The sequence below is a fragment of the Nicotiana tabacum genome, chromosome 1 (assembly GCF_000715075.1).
Source record: "Nicotiana tabacum cultivar K326 chromosome 1, ASM71507v2, whole genome shotgun sequence".
NCBI lineage: Eukaryota > Viridiplantae > Streptophyta > Magnoliopsida > Solanales > Solanaceae > Nicotiana > Nicotiana tabacum.
In genome coordinates this window covers 176,357,100-176,372,612 of record NC_134080.1, presented here as the reverse complement: position 1 = coordinate 176,372,612, position 15,513 = coordinate 176,357,100, and positions in this window count along the sequence as shown.

Here is a 15,513-nt window from a genome sequence, read left to right as displayed (position 1 = left end):
CTGCTCCTGACAGCTGAAATATAGTAAAGGCGACTCAGCTCACTTCCACAATACCCATGGTGCGAAGAATATGGTGACACTTTTCTATAATTACCTGAGCATCCTCTGTAGTTATGCCACTAAAAGTAGGAGGGTCATACCTCTTATACCTCTCAAGTCTCTTTTGTTCTTCTTCTGATGATCCTGGCCTGACCTTAGGTTGAACCAGAATGATAGGTTGTACTGGTACTACACCTGGAACTTGACCAATGTGAACCTGCTTCCCTGGAGTACGGGCAGTAAGAGTCTGAGCTACTCCTCCTATCTATGAAATATTTGGTGAAATAGAGATCAGTCCCGCCTGAGTTAATGTACCAATCATGTTTAGGAATTGTGCTAAAGTCTCCTAAAGTCCAGGGGTAACCACAGGTGTTTCTGGTACATGTCCCCCAACTAGAGCAATTGGCGGCTCCTCAACTACTGCTCTGACAGGTGTTCTAACTGTGACATGTGCCCTTCCTTGGCCTCTACCTCGGTCGCGACCTCTTGTGACCCTAGCAGTATGCGCGGGTGTTTGCTCTGTTGACCCGGTAGCACGTGTACTTAACATCTGTGAGAGAATAGAGATACAAAGGCTCAAATTACACAATCAAAAAATTCGCACGAAAGGAATGAAAGAAGTGGAAATTTCCTAACAGTTATGTAGCCCCTCGAAGATAAGTACAGACGTCTCCGTACCGATCCGCAAGACTCTACTAAACTTGTTCGTGACTCGTAGAACCTATGAACCTAAAGCTCTGATACCAATTTGTCACGACCCAAAATTCCACCATAAATGTCGTGATGGCACTTAGTCTCTAAGACTAAGTAAGCCGTTTATAATAACAAATCAAGCCATTTTTTAAGGATAATCAAAACCAACAACGAAAATAAAGATACAACTTCCCAAAACTAGTAGTACTGAGTTGCAAACTCTAACTGAATACATGAAATGATCTAAAGGAAATTAAATATACAATACTTCTTGAATAATAATTGACAGTACGATAAAAGGGAAAGACTCCAAGGGACTACCACGACCAAACAGCTCTACCTTGAATCCTTGCTATCACACTCTAGCTATGTCCAAGTCCTATATCTCCAATAAATGGATCTGTACATAAGAAAATGTACAAAAATGTAGTATGAGTACACCACATAGGTACCCAATAAGTATGAAGACTAACCTCGGTGGAGTAGTGATGAGGCACAGTCAAGACACTCACTAATCTAACAACCTGTGCAATATAACATACAAAAATAATAGGAAACAAATAACAATGATGGCAACAATAATCGAACGGGGATATAAACAACGGGAAAACAAGAACACCGTAAATATTGCTCAACGAATAACGAATAAAAGTGCAACCAATTAATCAAGTCCTTCAAATATAAATCTTCCGCCTATAAATCTTTCAAATAATAATCTTTAGGATATAATACTTTCCAATAAATATATTTTAATATACTCAAATATCTTTCAAATAAACATCTTTCGAATATAATTCTCTCAAATAAATATCTTTCGAATATAAATTTTTTTCAAATAAAAGTCACCATGTGACACCTTATTTCATAATCATAAAATACGGGTCTTAACCCACTTTCATATTTCTATGGTACCCCGTTCCAATTCCTCTATTACAATCGCACGAACAACTCACGTGCCAATATCATTTTAACTATATAACCACGACACCTTGTGCCCATATTTCATATCATAACTACACGGTCAATTTACGTGGCAATAATAAATTCATCATATTTTTCTGGCATCTCGTGCCCATCATAATCCGCCCGACAATATTCACAGACTCATAACTTCAACATATATCCAATTATTATCAAATTTACTGGATTTTAAAAAAATAAATTGCACAATATATAAAAGAAATCACCAAAAAATCACAACATCAAATAAAGTTACCAACATAATTTCCTCACATCACCACATATCATCCCTGGAAATAGCCACCCTTATCTCTCCTATAACCACCCTTATCGCTCCTATAATAGCCACCCTTATCGCTCCTATATTAGCCTCCCTTATCGCTCCGCCCAGACAATATCCCAACACATAACCACAATGAAATGCCACCTTTATACCCACATAATATAAAAAATGGAATGCCACCCTTATCCGCCGCATAACAGTGACCTAAATCATACAATAATTTACATGGATATTACAACGATAACACAACAAAAATTCATATTATAAATTGCCCATGGGCGACAACCAAATTCCAAAGATACAACAAAATCAATTAATTTCACAACAATAGCCCAAGGCTCCACACAAAGTACATAAAACCCCGACAACAACAACAAAGATGGAAAATTAACTCAGCATAATACGTCACCTTCTTTAATCCAAATTTTAGATAAATATATTAATACTTTAATTTAAACTTACTTAATTAATTGATTATTTGTTAAAGAAAAATCCATAATCTAATTATTTCCACGAAATGTCGAATCAACAAACACATAAAATTCACATGAAAATCCAATGGAAATTTACACCAAATTATCATATAAATACAAACTCGACAACAAAGGATGAGGCATGACAAATCAAGGATTTACTAAGTTCTAACGATTTATTTCACTTTACGTAAGGGTGTCTATGAATTTTAGTCGATATAATTTTTACATATAAATCAAGTATGTACTCGTCACCTCACGTACATAATTTTCATCCAAAAGATTTTCACATAAGACTCAATGCCTAAGGGGAAATTCCCACATACAAGGTTAGGCAAGATACTTACCTTTTTGAAGTTAGGCCGATATTACAAAATCACCTCCTTTCTTGAGTTGATCTCCTAATAGCTCAAATCTATCCAAATTAATTGTATAACTTTGTTAAAATTCATCGGAAACAATTCCGAATAATAAAGCGTCGATTTAAAATTTTATTCTAAAAAGTCAATCAAAAGTCAACACAGGACCCGCCTCTTGGAACCCGATAAAATTTTCCCGAACACCCATTCCGGTACGAGTTCAACCATACCAATTTTATCAAATTCCGATAACAACTCGACCTCGAAATCTTAAATTTTTGTTTTTGCAAGATTTTGCAAAAATGTTGATTTTCTTCCATTTAAATTCGGTATTAAACGATGAAAATAACCATGGATTTATGAAATATAACCACTTCTGAGTATAGGATACTTACTTGAGTTGAAATCGTGAAGAAAATCTCAAAATCGCCCAAGAATCGAGCTCCAAAAATTCCAATCAAAAATGGCAATATGACCATTATTGGTCCTTATGTTTTCTGCCCAGAATCACTTCTGCGGACAGAAGCATCGCACCTGCGAGCTCGCTTCTGTGAGAAATATCACTCTTCTATGCTGCCTCCACTTCTGCAAACTATTCATGCACCTGCAATGTCGCAGGTGCGAAAGGAATTGCGCTTCTGCGACAAACAACTAACCCGCCAGCTTCAGCTTCAGCTTCAGCTTCGCTTCTGCGTTCTTCAGTGATCGCAAGTGAGCAAAAATGCCTGTTTCTTTGAGTTCTAGCCATCCCTTGCCCGGGTCTCTTATGCATTGCAAATGCTCGCATCTGCAACTAAATTCTTGCAGAAGTGGCCGCAGCAGATTTTCAGCAGATATCTCATCCCAAAAATCAACTCCATTATCCTTCTGAAATCTACCTGAGGCCCTCGGGCCTTTAAATAATTATACCGACATGTCCCAAAATACAATACAAACTTAGTCGAGGCTTTAAACAATGTTAAACAACATAGAAATTTCGAATCGCGCCTTTAATCGAATTATGAGTTTTCAAATCTTCCAACTTCTATATTTTGCGTCGAAACATATCGAATCAATCCGGAATGACTTCAAATTTTGCATGCGAGTCGTAAATGATGTAACTGAGAGGTTCCAATTTTTGAAATCGAAATCCGACTTCGTTATCAAAATTTCAACCTTCGGTCGAATTTTTCTAAAATCTCATAACAACTTTCGCCAAAATGCGTCGAATTGTCCTACGGACTTCCAAATCCCAATCCGAACATACGCCTAAGTCCAAATCATCATACGAAGCTATTGACATCATCAAATCTCCATTCGGAGGTAGTTTGCTCAAAAGTCAACTCTCCGGTCAACTCTTTCTATTTAAACTTCCAAATGAGAATTTTTCTTTAAATTTAATTCCGACTCTTCCGAAAACTAAACTAGACCACACACGCGAGTCATAATACATATTATGAAGATTCTCAAGACCTTTAGTCGTTGAACGAGGCATAAATTCTTAAAATGACAAGTCAGGTCGTTACATTTCAACCCATGATATGCAATAATATGATGTTAACAAGACAAGGCTTAGTCTTGTGATATGGAGGGCAGAGCTTAGCCCGATTGAAAAGCAAATGGATAGTATTAGAAATATTGCAATTTTTGTGCAAAGAGGGACAATGCTTAGTCCCATGCAGATGGGGAGGCAAGGATTAGCCTCATGCAAATAGGGAGACAGAGATTGGCCTCATGCAAATATGGAGGCGGGGATTAGCCTCATGCAAGTGGGGAGGCAAGGATTAGGCTCATGCAAATAGGGAGGCAAGGATTATCCTCGTGCAAATAGGGAGGCAGGGATTAGCCTCATGCAAATAGGGAGGCAGGGATTAGCCTCATGCAAATAGGGAGGCAAAGATTAGCCTCATGCAAGTATGGGGAGGTAGGGATTAGTCTCATGCAAACAGGGAGGCACGGATTAGCCTCATGCAAGTATGGGGAGGTAGGAATTAGCCTCATGGAGTTAAGCATTAGACTCATGCGAATGGAGAGGCAAGGATTAGCCTCCTGGAGTCAAGGATTAGACTAATTCAAATAGAGAGGCAAGGATTAGCCTCATGCAAGTATGGAGTCAAGGATTAGACTCATGCAAATGGGGAGGCAAGGATTTGCTTCATGCAAGTATGGAGTCAAGGACTAGACTCGTGCAAATGGGGAGGCAAGGATTAACCTCATGCAAGTATGGAGTCAAGGATCATACTCATGTAAATAGGGAGGCAGGGATTAGACTCATCAAAATGGGGAGGCAAGGATTAGCCTCATGCAAGTATGGGGAGGCAGGGATTAGCCTCATGGAGTCAAGTATTAGACTCATGCAAGTATGGAGGCAAGGATTAACCTCATACAAATACAGAGTCAAGGATTAGACTCATGCAAGTTTGGAGGCAAGGATTAGCCTCGTGCAGAGAACAAGTAGCAAATAAGAGTAGTATATGTCTTAGCTGGAGATGTATTCGATGTCTGAGGGCCTGATTGGTATTATCTTTGTTTATACATGTTTTTGCGAATGCTATTGTTACGTCAAATGTGCCTGTGTTCAAAGAAAAATTGTATGTTTTGTGAGGGGAGGTTGGTTCTTGCTCCTATCGGCTAGCTTTGCTTTGCTCCGTTCTGAAAGCCTTTCAAGTTCCCATGGGCGACATCTAACTGTTATGGAAATAGAGTTTTCAAAAATATGCAATTATTGATAAAAATAGAGTTATTTTAGAAACGTATTGATATATCGAGTAATTTTGATGGAGTAGTGACTGTAACACGTCTCAAAGGCATTGCAACTCTCTCATATTGGAATTTTGAGGGTCCTCCTCAAAATTCTTCCCCAGTCTGGTAGATGATCTTTGACCGTTTGCAGATAATGGATCTTGTTGAACCTTTTCCGAAATTTTGAGAATCCTTCTCAAAATTCTGCCACAGTTTCTTAACTGACTTTCTGGCATGCGATGGCGTTGGCTGGACTTGCTCTGGAATTTTGAGAGCCCTCCTCAAAATTCTGCCCCAGTTTCTGATCTTGGGGGGGAAACAGAAATTTTATTATGATATGAACGAACCCATAAGGCTGCCTACGTATCCCCTCTTAAATGGGAATCAGGTCAAGTATAGTTCAATTATATCAAGTGAGGAAATGTAAAATATCTAAGCATAGTATCTCTTGACTGTGTCTGCATTGATTGGTTTTGGCCAGATTTCTCCATCCATTTCTACAAGTATGAGTGCTCCTCATGTTTGTACTCTGTGAACCATGTACGGACCTTGCCAATTGGGAGAGAATTTCCCTTTGGCTTCATGTTGATGCAGGAAGATTTTCTTCAATACTAGCTACCCTGGTACGAACTATCTTGGTTTGACTCTTTTGTTGAAAGCTATAGACATTCTGTTCTGATAAAGTTGGCTGTGACACACTGCGATCATTCTCTTTCCATCTACAAGGTCCAATTGTTCATAGCGATTCTTTATCCATTCTGCATCGCTGAGTTCAGCTTCCTGTATGACTCTTTAAGAATGAATCTCCACCTCGGTTGGGAAGATAGCCTCGGTACCATAAACCAACATGTAGGGAGTTGCCCCGGTTGATGTGCGAACTGTGGTGTGGTATCCCAACAAAGTGAAGGGTAACTTCTGATGCCACTGTTTGTGGTTCTCTATCATTTTCCTTAGTATCTTTTTAACGTTTTTGTTGGCAACTTCTACGGCTCCATTCATCTGAGGACTGTAGGCTGTGGAATTCTTGTGCTTGATTTTGAAAGTTTCACACATAGCTTTCATCAGATCACTGTTCATATTGGTGGCATTATCTGTGACAATGGATTCGGGAACACCGAATCGGCAAATAATTCAATCCTTGACAAAGTCTGCGATGACTTTCTTGGTCACAGCTTTGCAAGATGCAGCCTCTACCCATTGTGTGAAGTAATCAATGGCTACCAGGATAAACCTGTGTCCGTTTGAAGCAGTGGGCTCGATCGAACCAATGACATCCATTCCCCAGGAAGCGAATGGCCAAGGTGAGCTTGTTGCATTAAGCTCAAGTGGCGGTATTTTTATCATGTCAGCATGCACTTGACATTGAAAGCATTTGCGGACATACTGAATGCAATTTGTCTCCATGGTCATCCAGAAGTAATCGGCCCTAAGTATCTTCTTATCCAAGACGAAACCATTCATGTGCGGACCACAGGTCCCAGTATGCACATCCTCAAGTAGCTTAGAAGCTTCCTTTGCGTCAACACATCTTAATAAACCCAAATCAAGGGTTCTTCTGTACAAGTTTCGTCCACTGTGGAAGAAGTGATTTGACAATCTCCGAAGCGTGCGTTTCTAAGTGTGATTTGCATGCTTCGGGTATTCTCCTTTTGATAAGTATTCTTTGATGTCATGGAACCAAGGCTTTCCACCTGCTTCTTCCTCAACATGGGTACAATATGCCGGCTGATTATGGATCCTCATCGGAATGGGATCAATGTAGTTCTTATCTGGATGTTGTATCATGGATGACAAAGTGGCCATTGCGTCGGAAAACTCATTCTAAATTCTGGGCACATGCCGGAATTCTATCTTTGTAAACCTCTTTCTCAATTCCCGCACATAGTGTAGATATGGCAATATCTTATAATTCTTGGTGGCCCACTCTCCTTGTACCTGGTGCACAAGCAAATCTGAATCACCGATTACCAACAGCTCCTGAATATTCATGTTGACTGCCATATTGAGCCCTAGTATGCAGGCTTCATATTCTGCCCTGTTGTTGGTGCAAGGAAATCTGAGTTTAGTAGACACCGGTTAGTGTTGACCATTTCTGATACCAAAACTGCTCCAATACCTACTCCTTTGAAATTTGCGGCTCCGTCAAAGAACATACTCCAACCAGCATATGCTTCGGTAATGTATTCTCCTACAAATGATACTTCTTCATCAGGAAAATACGTTTTCAAGGATTCGTATTCTCCTCCCACCGGATTTTCAGCAAGGTGATCTGCCAACGCTTCTCCCTTGATTGCCTTTTGAGTTACATAGACGATATCGAACTCACTTAGCAGTATCTGCCATTTAGCCAACTTTCTGGTAGGCATGGGTTTCTGGAATATATACTTTAGAGGGTCCATCCTAGATATGAGGTAGGTATGGTAGGCACAGAAGTAATGCCTCAATTTCTGGGCTGTCCAGGTCAAAGCGCAGCAAGTGCGTTCAACCAGAGAATACCGTGCTTCATATGGTGTGAACTTCTTGCTCAAGTAATATATGGCCTGATCCTTTCTTCCTATCTTGTCATGTTGTACCAGAACACATCCGAAGGATCCATCTAATACAAATAGATAGAGTAGCAAAGGTCGTCCTGGTTCTGGCGGGACCAGAACTGGTGGTGTGGACAGGTATTCCTTGATCTTGTCAAAAGCCTTCTGACAATCGTCTGTCCAACTTGTTTTGGCATCTTTCCTCAACATCTTGAAGATGGGCTCACATATGACCGTGGACTATGCTATGAATCGACTGATGTAGTCGAGACGTCTTAAGAAGCTCATCACACCCTTTTTGCTCTTATGTGGTGGTTGTTGATACCTAATTTTTCCTGTATATTTTTAATATGCAAAATACTTTCAAAATAGCATTTATATGCATATATAAGTATGTCCAAATGTTTTTTTATTTCTCTTTAATTTTTTAAAGATTTTTAAACCAATTTATTTCCCAATTTTATCAAGAAAAACCCAATAATTATTCCTAAAATTATCATTTTTGGTGATTAATTTATTGGATTCTCATATTTATATTATAATATAGCTATAATAATTTTTGCATATTTTTTACAAATTTATTTAGTATTTTTAAAGCTAAATTGCGCATAATTGCAATATTAGCCTATTTTAAGATTTCATTGTTTTCATAATTAAAATATTGACCCCAGTATTTGTAATTTGATAATTATGTATTATTATCATTTTAATACCTTTAATTTATTTCCAGAAACTATTTTACTATTTTTTATAAAATAAATAAGGGGAAAATGGCTATTTATATGTCAGCCCATTTACATTTCAATTTTAGCCAGATTTGGCATCCAATTAAACCCAATTTCAAGTTCAATTACCCATCCCAATTCCTAAAACTACCTGACCCACGACCTTTTTTAATAACCCACCCGAATCCCCCTTTTAATCCCAGCCGTTGATTATTTAGATCAACGGCTCACATTCGTCCCTTCCCTTTTTAACCCGAAATAAACCCTAAACCTAATCATTTCTCACTCATAGCCCCCCTCAAACTCCCTCCTCACTCAGTTCTCTCTCAACTTCCTTCTCAAACCCTAGCCGAAAATCACCTAAATCCATGGCTATCAAAGCCATTAAAGGCCTATACCTACCTCCTACAACTCCTATATGCTCGACTATCATGGCTCAAGGCCAGACCTTGTAGAAATTTGGTCCAGACCTCGAATGTTTTCAGTGTTATGGCTGTCTCCAGCCATCTTCAACCTTGCTTCGGCCGACTATGGCTATTCAAGCCTGATCTCGACCTCACCTACTTAGATCGATGATTTCCAAGCCTTTCTCACCATTTGGGTATCTTCTGAAACCCTAACCTTCGAGGTTCTTCTGATTCTTTTAGATCCGTTGTAGATCTGTGTTCTCTCTAAGTTTTTAAACATTTTCTCAAAGTCTCTTCCAAAACTTCACCTTCAAAACCTTTATCATTTCCGATTTAGGATTTTGTTAAGTTAGTTTGAAGCCATCTCTAATTTTTAGCGTATTCTACTGCGTTTCTTATGTTGTTCTTCTATTATGTTTCTTATGAGTTTCTTCCACTGTATCTCTTTATGTGTTCTTCTACTGTTCTTTTACTATGTTTTTCATGAGTTTCTTCTACTGGAAAATGCATGCTAAGAGTCTTAGTTCCCTTTTTGGGATTTCAGAACTTATCTCGTTAGTATTTCTGCCCAATTTAATTGCTTTCCTCTCTATACTCGATTAATGGTAAAAACCCTAGAATTTGGGGGGTCAGCCGAGTTTTAAGGCTATTTGCTACATGATTTGTTGGTTCCTCATCTCTGACCTTGTTTGGTTTTAGAACCCTAATCTCTTTGGACCTGTTAGGGTTTCTGACGTTGCTTCATCTGTTGTTCGACTAAGTTTCAAAATCTCTGCTTCAACTTCTGTGCTTTATGTGATTTCAATTTCCTGTCCTCATTGGAATTGGATTACAGTTTTCAGAAAAGCTTTCTACTTGACCCTTTTGTATGCTTCTGATACTCTCCCCTTTTCTATTACTAAGTTGGTGAAACTGGCCTATGTGACTGTCATGTGATTATTCTCTTTGCCATAAGTTCAGCCTTGCATGCCTAATGTTATGTGCTCCCTTATATGCTAAATATCCCTCTCAAAATAACCTTTGATTGTGGACTGATTTCAATTCTCTTTGTGTAATTATGATTGCACTCTTGTAATTGATTCTTTTTGATTTCCCTGCTTCTTGGATTTATTTGAACACTTTTCTTCAAACCTCGAACCCTGCCTTTTCTACTTAAGTCGATTTGATACCCTTACCTTGATTACATTGGTATGGGATTCTTACAGGCCTTTCCTTGATTAGAGTCTGATGAATGTAGCCTCTATTACCTACTGTGTACTTGTACTATGCTGGAAATACTTCCTTATTAGTCATATTCAGCCATATGTGATTTCTTTCCTTATTTAGCACTTGCATGCTACCGTTTGATTTAATTCCTTAATTAAAGGAAGTCTTTGATACTAATTTGATTTTAATTGACACATAGTTCCTTAATTATTTCTGAACTATAATCCTTACCTTATTTTCTGCCTGTTTTCACACTATAATTACCTGACTCTTTCATTTACACACACACCAACACTCGTAGCTTTTTCTGAACTCATACTTACACTCAAAAGTATTCTCTCTTGCTACTTGTACTGTGGCCTGTTTGCAAGCTTTGCTTCCTGTTTTTTCTCTATTTGCTTCTTTAAACTGGTATGTTCTGATTTAGATTTCCAGCAATCACAACAATGTGTTTATTTACTACATTTACTTGCATGTCTGCATGTTGTTTCCGTATAGCTCAACACTTACTCTAGCATGCCTGAAATTTCTTTCTGCCAATTTTATTATAAATCCCAAACCCCTACCCCTATGTGTTCATGCTATGGTTTGAAGCATGGCAATACTGCAAATTATTGCCCATTCTAGCCTCTAATAATGTGTGTTCTGATAGGCTTATAGGTATGCTAGCATCCTCCATTACTGGGCATGCCTAAAGCCTGCCCTTGCCTAAGCAATAGGCTCTTTACAACCTACCTATTCCCTCTGAACTCCTCTTTGTGTACTTATTTGTAGTTGTTTCCCTCTCCTTTCCCCCTTTTAGAATTCTATTCTTCACTTGTACACTTTCTTAGTCCTTAAGTTCTTCCCCCCCTCTTGTGAGCCTTGCCTTGGGACCCCTTGAGCTCCCTCTAAACTTGGACACTTGAGGGCTGACACTTCCACACTGCACTTGTCCCCATTTTGATAATACATTTGGGTGTGAGCATTTCCTGGAGTCCCATTGAGGCTCTTAGGGAACTTTGACACACTCAAATGGGAGAAAGTCTTTGGATCAATGGTCTCTTGAGTTGGTCTATCTCATAACTCAGAAAGTAAGTCAAGAATCAGGCTTCCTCTGGTTGTATTTTTTGTTTCTAATGTATTTTTATTTATTCTGGGTTGTAATAATTTGTAATAAACAATTGGGGATGGTTAGTGAAAAAGGGTGTGTAACTATGTATGCAAAGGGTAGAAATCATGACTATAGGACTACCATATCCCTGCATATCCAACTTTCATATTGAAACCATGTCTAAAGGTATTCTGAATTTTGTATATTTAATTGCATATAGAAATCATGCCTATAGGCCCATTCTGAATTCTGCATATTCAACTTCATATAGAAATCATGACTATAGGACCGTTTAATTCTACATATTCAATTGCATCTAGATTCCATGCTTATAGGTTTAAAATAGGTCTTCTGCATTTAGATACTGTGTCTATAAGGTTTCTGCATTTTTACACAATGTCTACAAAGTTTAAAATCAACAACGCATAGAAAGCATGCCTATAGGAATTCCTAATTGAATCTGATCAGCCTCACTCAAGTATAGATCTAAAAAACCAGTAATAATGGTTGCTATCAATTGCAGAACTTATGATCAATTCGTTGAATCTTTCCTCTCTTTTAATAATCTGAGTCCCTTACTTAGCAAGTTTAACAAGTATGCATTCGAACAGTTTATTTCAGGCCTTACTATTTCATTACTTTCTGAATCCAGTAGATACCATGCCTATAGGATCCTTGTCTAACACTTTAAGTAAACCTTAGGTTAATAATAAAAAACTGAATTTATTTCTTTTAATTATTACAACCAGCAGGTAGGCCTGATTCAGACTTCTTGTCTGAGTTATGAAATAAACCAGCCTGCCTCAATGTTCAAATCCTTCGTCTTTAATACTTATAATCATACCTAAACAATATGTGTAAGTGATGATAATTACGTGTTTCTTTGTTTAAGGAGGTGTATATGAGCCTCTGCTTGTTATGTGCTTTCCCCCAATTTGCAATACGTGTTTTGTATGTCGCTTTAGAGTTTTTACCTTTGGAACTACAAATAAGCCTAATATCCCTCCCTTTTAGGATTAGTAGTCCTAAATGCCTCCGGGACTGATAGGAATGGGACGGGTAATAGCATGCAATAAGTAAACGAGACTAATCCGCGCTTTAAATACCTTAACGGGGTTGGAAGGGTAGATATGGATATGATGACCACGCGATAATATCACGTGTATCCCCTCATTGAGGAGTGATTACCGGGTATTGTGTGGGGTGATCCATATTAAATATAAACCTAGGACCCCTTTTCCCTTTTATTTGCAAACTTCTTTTCAAAACTCGTCCTTTAATTATTCTTTCAAACTCTTATGTGTTTAAATTTAAATCCTCTATTATTTGAGACTTATTTGCTTATATGTTAATTGCACCCAAATTCACAATAATTGTCTAGCCGGGAACCACACTAGTGGATTCTGAGGAGTGCCTAACACCTTCCCCTTAGAATAATTTCAATCTCTTACCCTATCTTTGATTATTCAAATCAATCTCTCTTGGTGTCCTAATGCACCCTATTCATTAGGTGGAGACTCTTCAAACCCAGTTCCCAAAGGGAATGAGCTATCCCTCCAAATGTCATAAACCCGATTTCGCGAGAAAAAACGGGGCGTGACAGCATGGCGACTCTGCTGGGGATTCTTAGGCTTTTACTATTTCAAACTATTATTGTGAATTTATGCTTCTTTATGCACAATTATCTGTTATTTCTTTCAAGCATTCAATTTTATTTTCGATTGCCAAACTGACTTGTCTTCTTCTTTCTTTCCTTTACTGTTTTCCTTTACTACTACTGTAAATTATGAAACTGTTGTATTTACTGTTTTCCTAACGTGCAAGTACGTGACAACCTGCTTTAATTGTTGCATAATCATGCTCAACATCATATTCCACTCGTGCCAAACAAAATACCATAGCAATGCTTATAATGAGTGGTTGCGCTCTTCCAATATTATCACCCCTAAATCTGGAAAAGGCGCATTTACGGTAAAACCAGTCGATCAACGGTGTAGTCGATGGTTCCGTTCCTTTCCCCCTTGAGTTGTCCGCTCAAGGGCACCAGTCTAAAACTCTATAGAAACCTTACTTTGTTTAATTGTGCATGCATCATGGTCAAACCTAGCCGAGTTAGTTATGTTGTCCGCATAATGACTCTTTAAGATAGCCTTGTCCAAAGTCCACTGGGTTTCCCTAAAACCCAAATGGACATTATCACGTTCTGTGCATTTATTTGGATAACTAAATGCTTTTATGCTAATTGTTGATATTAAATAATCGAGTTTGGTGGGGGTAAGGGCCTAACCCTTTTGTCTTACAGAAATATGAGGCACGAAGTCCCCAGATTAGGCATGGTCACCAACATCCACCCAAAATTGTTAAGCTGGTGGAAGGATCTTCACTCTAGTGATCAAACCCTTGTCCGTAAATATCTGGGAAACCTACATTCTCTCCTGGAAATTCAACCCAACAACAAGATCATAGAAGCTACCACTTTATATTGGGATTGTGAGAGATCTGTGTTTCACTTCGGGGACATTGAAATGATGCCCTTGCTAGAAGAAATAGGAGGATTGACCGGTATACCATGGGAAACACCGGGATTGTTAATGCCAGAGAACCGCAAGGGGTAGGGATTTTCTCAAAATGATGGGTCTGAATAAGAATCCATAACTGACATGTCGGAAGGAATACTATATCCCCTTCGACTACTTGTATGAGAGGTACAGTCACATCAAGTCCTACCGTACCTATCCTGACGAATTTGCCATCACATCATTAGGGCATATTCACCGAAGGGACTTTGTATTTATGTTTTGTTTCTGGGGATGATAGTGTTTCCAATGAAGAAAGCAAGGATCCATACCAGGCTGGCTATGGTAACTAAAACTCTGATGGATGGCATTGGTGGGCAACCTTTCAGCATTGTGCCCATGATTATTGCGGAGATATACCGAGCCTTGAGGAAGTGTCAACAAGGAGCCAAACACTTCGAGGGATGCAATTTGCTACTTCAGCTCTGGCTCATGGAGCATCTCTAATGGGGTGAATACCGACAGGAAATCAAACGAAGAGACTTGAACCATCATATTGCTTTCCATCATCCGAAGTGAATGAACTATATGCCCAACATGTTCGCCCAACCTGAAGATGCCAGAGGATGGGTAGAGCTATTTGGTAACCTTACCGAGGACCGGGTACAATGGATGTTTGAATAGTTCCCTACTGAGGAGTTCATCGCCCGATCCATGGATGCGCCATTTTTTATATTAATCGGTCTAAGAGGAACCTACCATTATGTTCCTCTCCGAGTTATGAGACAGGCTGGTAGGAAGCAGGTTATACCAAGGGTCGACAAGATGAGTCACTTCCGGGCTGACTTCCAAGCTGATGACAGTCCTTATAAGTGTCAAGCTCAACATATGTGGCATTGCAAGATCATCATGGGAAGAGATACTATCGAGCCAGACAAATACCATGCTGGTTGCGCTCCCTACTATTCAGGCTGGTTAGAATCTAATCACGATGGTCTGGGTCATCCAGGACTTGCTAAGGGCCACAGGATCATAAATGAGAGGGCCGAGGCACATGTCAAATACAATCAACTGCGCAAGAGGATCAGAGAATGTGAAAGCGAGCATCGTGAGATACAAGAAGCCAACCAAAAGCTGATCGAGGAGTGAAAAGACATGGCTATTAGTGCCAACAAGCGACTGGGGTACTTGGAGTGGGGCATAGTAGAGCTGGAAAGGAAATTTCTCAAAAGAATCGAGGATTGCCAGAATGCTGAGGGAAATGAGGGCGGACATCTAGACAGAGCCTACCTATTGCTGGGACTTCGCGAGTTGGGAAAGCTGTTCGACAGAGCCAAAGATGCCGAGTCTGGGGAAGGTCCTTCTGGGACCAAATAGATAGGAGTTTTCTTTTAAGAAATGTAATAAGGCCAATGGCCATTAGTGACTTTATTTCCTGTTATTTAGTGTCGATTTGGGATTCGTCTATTTTTAATCAATAAAATGAGGCATTCAGCATTCTAAGTTCTCC